General features: G+C 34.7%; 1 long non-coding RNA gene across 1 annotated transcript in view; it reads right to left on the bottom strand.

Annotated features, from left to right (window-relative positions):
- Positions 1 to 1262: 1262 nt before the first annotated feature.
- LOC134245620 (uncharacterized) overlaps positions 1263 to 12557 on the bottom strand; it is a 34071-nt gene continuing 22776 nt past the window's right edge. Inside the window, exons 2-3 of the long non-coding RNA XR_009987480.1 lie at positions 7247 to 7355; positions 1263 to 1449 (exon numbers count right to left, since the gene is read on the bottom strand). This is a non-coding gene — a long non-coding RNA (uncharacterized LOC134245620). The remainder of the gene's footprint in view (positions 1450 to 7246; positions 7356 to 12557) is intronic.

The raw sequence follows: 12557 nt of genomic DNA, 5'->3' as shown, positions 1-12557 counted from the left end.
GCTCTACCAATATTGTGAATTTTATGGCTCCGGGGTCAGGGGTTCTGATGTTAGAGTGGGGCTCTATTGATTATATAGTGGAAAAAAAATTCTTTCTGCTCCTGGGTACTCAATAAACTAAACAGTTATAATTAGCAAGAGTACCTCAGCCTGATTTGTAAATTCCATGGCCCCTGTGTCAGGGGTTTACCCATTTTGTGTAAGTGGGGTCTTTAATTATATAGTGAAAATACTTTCTCCGAAAATCTTTTCCTTTGCACCTGGGTATTATGCCAATGATCTGAGTATATATAAGATGAAAAAAAGGTGCCTCTATCAAAATGGTTAATTTCATCCCCCCTGGGTCAGGGGTAGGGGGGGGGGGTTAAATAGTCTGAAAATAAATTAATCCTTTGAAATCTGCTCTTGAGTATTAATCAACCATTTATGATGAAATAAAATTGACGATCAAATTTCCTACATTTTGAAATAAATTGAACCAGGGTCAGTGAATCCTCTGGGGTAGGGTGCACAACTGGTAATAAGTTGGAAATGCATTTTTTCTTCGTTACTCTGATCTACCTCTGGGTATTAAGTAACTAGAGTAAGCAAACTAAGTGTATGATTATGATAAGCAATGGCACCTCTTTCAAAATTGTGAATTTCATGGCCTCAAAATTCAATTGTTTGAAAGTTGTTACATGATATTCAGGTGACCTACAAGGTCCGTGGGCCTCTTGTTTTATGTAGGTCTCATTTCCAAGTACCTATAAGCCCTTTGTCGAACAAACTTGCATTGATGAAACGTAAGGATGCATACTAATGGAATTACTTCAGATACTGCATCTGACCTACATTTCAATGATGAGTGAACAGGATAAAGATTTTGTACCTGTAACAGGTTCAATCTAAAGAAGGTATATGCGAAATATTTGAGCAAACTTGCATGGCTTATACATGTATACATGTATCTAAGGATGCACACTATAATGGACTCGATTCAGAGATGCTGAATATGAATTATGTTTTCTTGATGGCAGATGGGTGACTATTTTGAAGTTTCTGGATCTATAGGTCTATTTCCCAGTAACTGCAAGCCCTATCATTTGCATGAATGTTGCATTTTGGGATGTACACTTTAAGAATGATTGTAAATTGTGGGACTTTACCTTATTTAAATACAACATTGAATTAGGTGAGCTCTGTAGTCTCTGATTACCTATCTTTATGATAGGGGCATCAAAAAAGATTCAACTTCTCATGTCAATTTTTTATTAGCAACATAAACTTTTTTTAAAAGTGAACTTTAAACATCTGCCAATTAAAAACCATAATAACTCATTTCAAAATTGTAATTCTTTCATTCATTGTTATTCATTCCTTTTGCTCTGAAGAAAAGTGGAAGAGATAAAGATGGTTCAAGTGAGCTGTTCTACATCAAGAGCTGTTTTCTTTTCTTGAAGAATGGTTCTGGAAATAAAAAAGAAAGAATACTCACAATTAAAACCACCATTTCTTTTTAGAGGGGAGGAGGGTTGTTTGATACATTAAAAAATATGCATTTTATGCCATTTTATTTTTATCCTCATATCATAAGGACAGATGATATGTTCCTAAATACTGTATTTTTTTGAGATTTTGTCATTGAAGTATTGTTGCTTTAAGAAGTTTACTAACAAATAATTGAGGTACATGTACCTATCAAGGCATTTGTGCAAGCTACAATATAGAGATAGGGTAGCTCCCATCCCTCCTGCCCACTTTTTTTAAATACGCAATAAAGGCATTGAGCATTAGGGCGAACATTTACACCCCCCTCTTAAAATGCACATATTACATTTTATTAAAACAAAAGTGGTAAGATGTTGAAAAAAATGTACTCAAAGTTTGATCATAACACACACCCCTTTCTAAAATAGTTTTTTTCATATATGGACAATTTATTATTTTTCCTATTTTTATTTTTGGCTTGGAAAATCTTTTTGAACCCCCCTCCCCTTTATTGTTCATTGAGAAATGAATCTAAACTAGAGGTACTGTGAGCAATGAGCTCACTAAATGATACCCCCACCTAACATATGAATAAAATGGCAGTGTCCATGTTTTGCTTTGGAAAATCCAAAATACATGTCAGATCAAAAAGTTAAATAGATGGTGCACAGTGGCAATATGTAATAAAGATTCTGTTAAAAATTCATTAAATTTCCTTCAGTGGTATGAGAAGAGTTGCGGATAAGAGATGGGTACCCCAAAACATAACAGAGGGACGGATGTACAGCTAGACGGAAGGACAGATGGACGGACGGAAATACCAATTACTATATACCCTCCCGCTTTTCAAGCGGGGGATATAAAAAGTATAAGACATAAAACAATACAGAATGAGAGCACAGCAAACATGGACCTCCAAAACATTAGAAGTGGGATCAGGTGTAAGGGAGGAGTGAGTATCCCCTGCTGACAAGTCACACCCGCCCTGTGCTTAATGCTTATTCTCATAATTGGAGAATTAAAGAAAAATAACATTTAACAAAATGATGATTCTAAACGAGACTGCTTAAATTCTTGTTTAATCAACTTGTTTGTCAATAATACACCTTGTTTTAGAAACTTCATAAGAAGAGCATGCTCTTCCACATTGGATCAACTAAGATATAAAAAAAACTCATATATTAACTCAAATTTATAAATTGACAATAGGAAAGTTAAAGTCATCACGTTTATCATAGAGCTTAGTTGTTAGATAACCATTAACGTCTTTTTCAAGTAAACTTTCCAAATTTGAAACAGATGTGTCAGTCTTTGTGTTATCTTTTATCTTATGCTCACCAGGATATATCGTATTAGTCTCGTTTTCCCCAGACTCTCGCTCTCGAGACTTAGCTTGAGCGAGAGTCTGGTCTGATTTCTATTTAATTTTTGTAATTTCAAATCGAGGCTTACCGAGAAATCGGTATGGATTTTCATTGGCTGATACATTTTCTTCGATGCTATGAAATGTATTTTTTAAGAAGTCAGAGGCTGCGCCTTTACCTTTATCTGGATTTATAATAGCGAGCGCAGCGAGCTCAATAGACTAACGTGTAAGAACAGAGGAAATTCGGATTGAAATCTGTACATACGTCAGCCAAATTTCTCTGTGCAACATTCCCAGAATTCCTGCACTACCCAATGTCCTTTGCGCGAATATTTCCGAATAAATAAATAATTATGTAAAGCATATATCAGACTTTCAGTTTGTAGAAATCTTTCAAAGAAACAAGAAATAACTCTGCAATGTTTTTCGACAAAAATTGCACTAGTTCTATAGTTTCAAACAGACGCTCGGCTCTCCGTAAGCTCCGACGAGCTTTGTGACGTCGTGTGACGTCACAGCTAGTCGAGATGTCTCGTGCGGCTTGACGTTCGAAGTGGCTGATCTCAATGTTTTTGATGGTACAACTGCGCTCGCCCCAACGGTCACACCGAAAAACATATTAAAATACCTTTGTCTGCTTTACAAGGAACAAAAAACGCACATACCTTTGTTTAAAAAGTAAATTCTCACATGTATTTTCATGGGAGTCGCCATCTTGTTAGCGGTTTAGCGACCTCTACTGGTTACAAAAATTAAATAGGAATCAGACCAGACTCTCGCTCGGGCTAAGTCTCGAGAGCGAGAGTCTGGGGAAAACGAGACTAATATCGTATCGACATGAGAATGGAAATAAGAATGAAAGAGAAAGTGCTTTTACATTTCACATATATATTATCTGTTGCATGACCTTTCTAAATACACCATGATTTGTGATTGCATGACCTTGAACATTGATGTTTGATCTCTTTTCAAAAGTCATATTTTTTTCTTGTAACTTTCGAGAAGAGATAAGGCTTTCATATTTGACATGTGCATTTCCTGTGGAATGAGATTTACGAGCATGCTACAATTTTTCACCTCTTGACCTTAACTTACAAGTTTGACCTATTTTTTTTTGTAAAAATCAACTTTGGTGACAACTTCTGAATAACATATGATATGGCATTCATATTTAAAACAATATGTCATTAAAATGACTTCTCAACCACAAAGACACCAAAAGCGGGGGACCACAATTCTTTGAATTTGCTTTTCTATAAGAACAGATATAATTCACTGAATAATACATTTTTGAAAAAAAAGTTATTTGTATCTCATTCTTGATAAAACACCATAGAATTAGGGAATTTTACTGTCTTCCAATTTGGAATTTGCAACTGTTAATACTGATTTAATGGTCGCAAACAATAAAACGGATGTTTGCGACCATTAAATCAGCATTAATGGTTGCAAATATCAAATTAGAAGATTAGTTATTCCCATTCTAATGCAATCTATGCATTTTGTTTGTTGTTTACGCATTATTTTATTAAGTTTACATGAAACACGTCATAGGGCATTGTGTTTTTGTGTCGCTCTATTATGACATCACAATGAAAAGCTTTCTGCTTTGTTAATGCTCGTTTTACTGTTTCAAACAACAGTGCATTAGCCAATCAAAACATGTTTTACAAAACAATTCCATGAGAATGTATAATTCTTTGCAACTCTTCACAATATTTCAAAAATAATTTTATCTGGGGGGAATTCCGGTGCTATCACATGGGATATGTGAAATAAAAATGTTAAAACTGCTTTATTAAACAAGAGTTGTTTGTAAAACACTTATGCCCCCCTCCCCCCAAATTGGAATTTTTCCAAGTCCAAAAGGGCATAGCTCTGTCAAAAATGGCGCGATTGTACATGTACCCAAAGCAAAACTTGACCAAGATAGTCATCTTATAAATCTGTATACCAAGTTTCATTTTAGTATGTGCAACCTCTGCAAAGAAAATGAAAGGAAACAGCAAATAATTGGAATTTTTTTCTAAGTCCAGGGGGCATAACTCTGTCAAAAATGGTGCAATGGTACCCAAAACAAAATTCAATCTAGATATTTATCTGATAAATCTGTATACTAAATTTCATCTCAGTATGTGCAACGGTTATGAAGAAAATGAACGGAAACTTCAAATAATTGGAATTTTTCTACGTCCAAGGGCATAACTCTGTCAAAATTGATGTGACCATATCCAAAAAAGATCTTGACCTAGATATTCCTCTGATCAATCTGTACGCTAAATTTCATTTTAGTATGTGCAACGGTTGCAAAGGAAATGAATGGAAACTGCAAATAATTGAAATTTTTCCAAGTTCAAGGGGCATAACTCTGTCAAAAATGGTGCAATTGTATTCAAAACAGAACTTGACCTAGATATTCATGTGATATATCTGTATACCAAATTTCATTTTAATATGTACAACGGTTGCGAAGAAAATGAACAGAAACTTCAAATAATTGGAATTTTTCCAAGTCCAAGGGGGATAACTCTGTCAAAAATGGTGCGATCGTACCCATAACAGAACTTGATCTAGATATTCATGTGATATATCTGTATACCAAATTTTATTTCAGTATGTACAACAGTTGGGAAGAATATGAACGGAAACTAAGTGGACCGACAGACCGACCGACAGACCTACGGACCGACAGACAGCAGCAAAGCAATATGCCCTCCCTCCTTGAAGGGGGGCATAAAAACTAGAGGTACTGTGAGCAATGAGATTACTAAATGATACCCCCCGCCTCCAACATGAATATAATGGCAGATCCATGTTTTGCTATGGGAAACCCAAAATGTGTCGGATTTCATTCATTCATTCATTTCATTCAAATTTCACTCAGTGGTATGAGAAGAGTTACGGATGAGAGATGGGTACCCCAAAGCGTAACAGACGACGTACAGACAGATGGACAGAACGAATACTATATACCCTCCCGCTTTTGAAGCGTGTGGTATGAAAATCATAGTAATTTGAAGTTAGAAATTTTTGTCATGACAATTTCATACTTTTTTCATTTAGTTAGTTTAGAGTTATTAAATGTATAATGAAGGGATTTTGAATGATTTTTGATAATTTTAAACTGGTTAAAACACACTGCTAGATAATTATAAAAGTGCCAAATTCAGAAGACTGAAAACATGTAACGAGAGTTATCTGCCCTTGATGAAAAGAAGAAAAAAAGAAAATTTTTGATTTCTCAAAATTTCTGCAGTTAATAATTTAATTCATATTTTATAAAGACAGAGTTTTTTTTCATCTTTTTTACTAAGTGATTTGTTTGAAATTCAAATTACTTTTTACAATATCAGATGAAAACATCTGCTGCCTATAGACTTCATTGTAAAATTCAAGATGCAATTAATTGGACAATAATCAAAATTTTCTTAATTCCTTTAGTGGAGCATTTTTATTTGATAACTCCTTCAAAATGCTACTATGATTCAAGATATTGAATCATTCATTTATTACGTACAAAATATGGTTGTTATACATTGAATACTTTAAGACAATAAAAATTTCAACAATTCTGCATGATTCAGTGGAAAATCATAAAAATTAAGCTAAAATAGACCTCACAACAGTTTTAGTAAAAATGGGTTTTTCAATGAAATATACAGAGTAAGAATGCAAATGACTCCTTTTTCTTCACAATAATTGTTCATTATATTTTTGAAATACACTGTACCAGCTATCAATTACTCTCCTGGACAATTACATCTAAATTTCGTTTGCAAAATTTCAATCATAAACAATGTCAGATACCTTTTTTTTTTTACTTTGTATAGAGAATATAGAATCTGATGCGAGTTCTAATTTTAATGCTATACTATAGTATGCTTTGTGTAGAAGATTAATTCAGATTTGAAAGATATCCTCAAAAACAAATCATAAAAATATTTTTCTAAAATTATAAAATCTGTTCTTAATTCAATTCAACCATGTAAGCAAGTGGGCATTAGTTTTTTTGGCAAACTTTACAACTTTTTTCCAAAAGTAAACATTAAATTTTAACACAATTTGATTTCTTTCGAATAAAATTACAAGTACAGTCATGTAGTATGCTATGTGGAAAGGGGATAAATTTTTAAAAAAATCATTTTCTTTAATTTGAGAAAGGGAGACAAGTATAAACCAAGATTTCTTTTCAGAGGAAGAGGATATTGAAAAATAAAATGCATTCAACAAGAAGAAAATTTATATTTACAGGCAGATCCAAAATGTGCAGAACACATTCTTCTTACACTTAAACACACATGTTTGATTAATTAATCATAAAATTTGCATCTTGCAAATGAATCCTCTGAAAATATTTAATTTTAGAAATATAAACCAATGCATTTCTCAAAACTTACTTGGACATATTACCTTCAATCTGTAGATATTTTTTTATCTTCTGTAAATATAGAGTTTACTGCATGGAAGTCTGGTCATTGAAAGTGGTTGTGGATTCTAATCTGGAGCTCTGTGACGATTTCTAAATACAATAAAAAACACAAATATTACCAACATATAATACTTGATATCATATAATTTCAGGACTATGCTCTTCTTTACAAAGAAATTCACTTTTTTCTATTTACTAATTATTTATCTAAAAAAAAAATAATACAGTGTCATCCCAACAATGTCACATGATCTGTCAACCATTGAAAAGGTACCAAAAATTTAATGAATATAGAAAAAGAAGTAAACTTAGTATAAGGACCAATGACTTTGAAATAAAGATTATATCAGATAATAGATTTACATTTCTCATCAAGCAAGATGAAAAAATAATTTCTTTTCAAAAGAATGTGAACTCAAAATTAGTCTGAACTTTATTGATTTCTCACATGAATTTCAATGGCTTCATGATAACTGAAAAACAATGATTTTTGGTGTACACAGGCTTCCAGAGAACTAGTAACATATACATGATCTAATGTTGTTCCACCTTCTGTTGTGTAAAACTGCACTAACTGCATAAATCCCATTGATTCCAAAAACGTTTGTATGGGTCCTTTCACTTTAGCATCTTCATTCATGTCACCAATAATAATCAAGTTGCTAAAAAGCTTCTTGTAAAAATCCACGACTTTTTGCAATGTATCAAGAAAATTGTTTACAGGCAGTACACTTGGTCGGTAGAGCACAATGATTGCGATATCCTCCTCATGGATTTCTACAGTTAATCCCTCTACATTCTTGTATTCCAAAGCATTGATCAAGATTGTCTCATTTGTTTTCTTCTTGTACACGCCAACCCCACCTCCTTTAGCTGTTTTTAATCTTGTCATCACATCTTCACTATCATCGTAACACTGGTTACGTGAAATATGATGAAAGTCAAACCCTGGAATTTCAATATCTTGAATGTTCTCTTGTTCTCTCAGCCATGTTTCCGTTAAACATACAAAATCAGCTTTCATTAACCTGTTGTCACAATTCATCTCCTGAAAGTGTCCTCTCAAACTCTGTACATTGAACAAAAGAATTGTTTTGTAATTTCCAAACTTTGTTAACTTGCATGTCCATTCTTCATCTAAAATGTATCTCTCCATTCTATTAAGGGCTAACTTCACATCTAAATCGGCATAAATTTTTTTCTGCAGGACACTTTCATCATTTGTCTCAATGAATAGACCATCTTTTGAAGTAACTCGGCTGATGGCGACATATGCTTGACCAGGAGAGAAAGTCCGATCTAAATTCACAACAACATTCTTGGCAGTCATGCCTTGAACTTTATGTGCTGTGCATGCCCATGACAGTTTCAGCGGAAATTGATGCCTGACAACACTCTTTATATTTTTCTCATTTATCTCTTCCTCCACTCTTTTAATAGGGACAAAATTTCCTTTCGGTGTTTTCTTCCCTTGTATTTTACCAATACTGGAACTATCAAAAATGACTTCAACTACTTCTACTGCATGTGCAGGCTGTGTTCTTTTAAACACAAAATTTGAAATATATCCCATTGCACCATTCACTAGTCCATCCTCAACACATACATTTCGTGTTAGCATTACTCTTGCATTCACAGCCAAAAGTAAGGAAGCAGAGAGGCCATCAACTCGGGTACTAACCAAAGGTTTGTCACGTAAAGTTAATTTCCCTGTTGTCTTGTCTTTCTGATAATCTTCAGCATGCACTTCAATTAATTCTTCACAATTCCCATGCAACATTTTAAGATTGTATTCATTTGCCTCTTGGTTTGTAGAATAAACATGAAGAACATCATCTGGTCCTTCTCTGATGCATTCCTGCAGCGTTTCCAATGCTTCGTCTGATAAGGGTTCTTCAGATGTTCGAATACGCAATGAATTCAAAACAGCTGCAAATGCTTTATCTTCACGCTGTCGCATTATTTCGTCCAATTCTACAATTTCAAAAAAATCTAGCCAGTAGTCAATTGGATATGAGCCATTTTCTTTATACAACCTCTCATCTTTTCGTTGTTTAACAGGTGGAAGTTGATAAAAATCTCCAACTGCTATCACAGATACGCCACCAAATGGTTCTTTACACTTTTTTATTTGGACAAGTCGTTCATGAATGTAATACAATAGTCTTTTGTACACCATGGAAACCTCATCAATGACCAAAATCTGCAAATGTTCTAATCTGGTTCTTATCCCACTCAAACTTTGTTCCTTCAAGGGTTGATATGGAATTGGTAAAGCTTTTGTTAAAGAAAACACATGATGAATGGTATTTCCTCCAATATTGAATGCAGCTGTTCCTGTAAAAGCTGTGAGAATCACCGATACTGCATTTGGAGAAGGCAGTGATTTTTCAAAGAGACGAGATGCTTCGTAGTGTATTGTCTTAATCAGATGGCTTTTCCCTGTTCCTGCTCCTCCAGTTATAAAAAGGTGCATAGGTTTTACATTCTCTCCAGATATTTTCTTCACACACCATTCATGAACAGCATAAAAAATCAGCTTCTGTTTGTCATTCAAACTGCACAGTAAAGGAAGCATCTCTTTTCTGGTGGTTTGAGTTTCCCTTAAATGATATATAGCATCTTCAGAACCACTACACTCAATTTCGTTTGTGACCTCCGATTCTGTATTCTCTTCATCATTTCTTAATTTTTCATTCAAACATTCTCTTCGATTCAATTCTGTTTCTGGACATAAACTTGCCCATGCATCCTCTGGTTCACCAAGCATTTCTAAAGCATCTTGGGCATTTTCAATTTCATCCTCACTTTTAGAAAAGTAAACATGATTACTATCCACTATGCTTTTTACTTTTTCTAAGTTTCTGTTTGGTTTCACTCTCACATGTCCACTCTCATAGAATGTCTGGTACAAATCAAATCCAGTTGGTCTCAACTGATTAAGATTCCAGTATGGAAGAAAAAGTTGTAGAAGACACTGATAATATTTCTCAGGTGCGTTATCTCGATGGAATCTCGGATATCGTACAACAGCAGGTTTGCCTCTACTTCTCTTTTGAATGAAGCCCTTTCCATTTCTCAACTCATACACACCGTCTTTTTTGCCCTTCGGAATCTGAGATTTACTAAGCACTCTGTACTCTGAACAGAATTCAGCAAGACACATTCTATGGAAAAGATTTAACTCAGGACGGTTTTCATACCTTTCCACAATATTTGTCATCCACATACTATTTTCTTCTTCATCATCATTGTCATCTGCTATTAAATCATTTTCACCAATCTCAACTTGCTGATTCTTTTTTATTTGTGCAAGAGGCTTACTCAAACGAGTTGGATTTTCCCCCACAGGTATGAAAATGACTTTTCTTGAACTTTCTTTCATCTTAAGATTGCACACCCTGTATACTGCTTCCTGTGCACTGACCTCTCTGTGATTTAGATAAGCTGATCCTACCCTCTTGATGGTATCATGAGCACTCAAATTTCCCTCTGCTGCTTCTATCTGAGTTTGCTTTAATAGCATTCCCATTTCCCTCTCAGACTTTGAAATGTATGATATAATGTACACAATGCAACTGAAAGGGTCCAATACATACTGTATATCCATATTGGCATCCCAGCTTTTGAGCAGGCATGGGTTGTACTGATTTGTCCACATTTCTACTGGATTTCGTTTCAAAACAGTTGTTGTTTTAGAGGCCAATACTCTGTGTGCTTTTTCATACAAATCCTGTGACAGGTTAATATTGCTGAATATTTCCTCTGTTGTTTTACATGCCTTAGCATCATCCATTACTTCATTCCACACCTTCAACAAAATCTCCTTTGCCTGCACACAACTTAACTCACTACTTGAATCATCCACATTTTGTTCCAATTGTCTTGAAATGAATGTGCACTCTGAAGGCGGCCTTGGAAAATTGAACCTACATTCTGTTCCTTTTTTCCTACATGATTTTGAGTGTCCTTTGCTGTGTTGTTGTACATCCAATACAATTTGTCTAAGTTCTTGGTCAGTGTCCTCTGATGGCAGAGCACATGTGATATGCCTATCAATAAAGTTACAAATAGTCTCCTCACTATCCTCATCCAATTTAGGAGCATTCTCAGCCCAGTACAAGCAGTGCATATGAGGAGAACCCCTCTGCTGAAACTCAACTCGTACAAAGTAATCTACAATAGTTCCTATGGGTTTTGCTGGTGACATTATTACATTGTTCTGGAATATATGGAACCTATGTTCAAACATTCTAGCAACAGTTACAGGATTGCTTCTCAGAATTTCACTTTTCTCAGACCAATCTAGATCAGAAGGATTTCTATTGTCATTCATATGTAGCATAATGGAACCCAGTATTTCATTCCACCTGAATTCTGCAGCAGAAAAAGAACAAAACCATGTGGGGATTCCAAGTTGTCGAAGCATAGCAAAAAGATCTTTTTGTGTACTTGACCAATATGCAGGTGTTCCTCTAATTGGTTGCATAAATCGCATAGCCTCATCACTCTTAAGCAGTTTTGCAAGCACAACAGGATTTTGTAACATTTCTGTCGTGACAGGTATCCCTCCATCAAGTTTCGATACAGATTTGCGAATTGAAATTTGTGTTTTCTCAATAACCTGGTTCAATTCAGATAGGTACTGACAAAAGAAAATGTAATTGGTATCTTTTGCAAATCTGTTATCTGCATTCATCAGTCTGTTGTTAAAATATCGAGAAAGGGTAATCCTTACATCTCGACTTTCATTCCATGAATATTTTCCAGTTGGAAATAAATGAGGAAAAGTTTTTGCTTCATTGCCCTCCTCTTGCATCATTCTTACTGGATTCTGTCCTTCGCCTGGAGCAAGATTATAAACATCATCAAAGTAGTGATCAAGAACTTCCTGCGCAATATCTACAGGTTGTAAACACGTATCTGTAGCAACTTCTTGCATGGCACTGTTCTGTTCTTCACTTATTTCTTCACTGTCAAATGCTTCTGGCTGGCTGAATAAGGTACATTGATCATTTTCTTTTTCCCATGCTGTGTTGATTTCAACATCCTGATACCACTGATTGTTTTCTTTCAGGTAGGTGAGAGCAATTTTTAGGTGATTTGGGTTTACAAATTGATATTCATAATATCCCTTATATGACAACTTTCGTTTTAGTTTAACTCGTAACAAGAGATTTTCATTTTCATTCAGAGGTAAACTGCTTGTTTTTTTTATGTTTGATGGCACACATACAACAGGTCCATGTACATTTTGTTGGCCACCTTTTGGAAGCATGGTTACTTTCATAA

Source organism: Saccostrea cucullata, unplaced genomic scaffold (genome assembly GCF_032062105.1).
Source record: "Saccostrea cucullata isolate Sc308-1 unplaced genomic scaffold, CSIRO_AGI_Scuc_v1 ctg181, whole genome shotgun sequence".
NCBI classification, from domain to species: Eukaryota; Metazoa; Mollusca; class Bivalvia; order Ostreida; family Ostreidae; genus Saccostrea; species Saccostrea cuccullata.
Note: the sequence above shows the minus strand (reverse complement) of the source record. Positions and strands in the feature narration are given on the sequence as shown.